At 46.2% G+C, this 615-nt stretch overlaps 1 long non-coding RNA gene across 1 annotated transcript in view; it reads right to left on the bottom strand.

Annotated features, from left to right (window-relative positions):
- Positions 1-615, bottom strand: part of LOC119586821 — a 10,966-nt gene that overhangs the window by 394 nt on the left and 9,957 nt on the right. The gene's annotated exons all lie outside the window — the stretch shown is intronic.

Raw genomic sequence — 615 nt, 5'->3', positions numbered from 1 at the left:
TACTAAAAAAACATACAGAGGCTAATACACACGTCGCACACATGCAAGCACAGGGTTCACGCCAATATTGGAGACCTCACGTATACATTTGTTAGTCTTTGTAGACATTCCTGGACGCTAAAGTACCATGGACCTATGCAAGAATTACAGGATATTCTTCCTGGATCAGAAGAGATCGTTCAACAGTACGTAGAGGGATGGTGCTTTGTTACAGAGGAAAAAAATCAGATAGTTCCGATCGAAATACGACTTTTTAAGGCATCGATGTCAGTGGCCAAGTGACCCTGAGCTACAGCTGTTATCGCCCATCATCGCAAGGCCCACTGTTGCTAGAGTTCCTCACGTACTCACGGCCAATCAGTGATGGAAAATAAGTCCCATCACATCATTATAGTTGGAGACCTTGACCAATACATGGTACAAGCCAGCCTGGATGGTTTTCACCTGAACCAACCGTAGTTTAGCCTCCTCTTTAGATCTAATGTTGGCGGACTTAACTGAAAAGGCAGTGGCCTCAGGGGAGTCATTTGCCCCCTCCCCCCCTACAAGACTTTGATTATCCCCCTGAAGGTCAAGCATACTCACCAAAAGGCCACACTCTCCCGCGATTTTTCC

This window comes from Penaeus monodon, chromosome 22 (assembly GCF_015228065.2).
Source record: "Penaeus monodon isolate SGIC_2016 chromosome 22, NSTDA_Pmon_1, whole genome shotgun sequence".
In the NCBI taxonomy this organism is placed as follows: domain Eukaryota; kingdom Metazoa; phylum Arthropoda; class Malacostraca; order Decapoda; family Penaeidae; genus Penaeus; species Penaeus monodon.
Note: the sequence above shows the minus strand (reverse complement) of the source record. Positions and strands in the feature narration are given on the sequence as shown.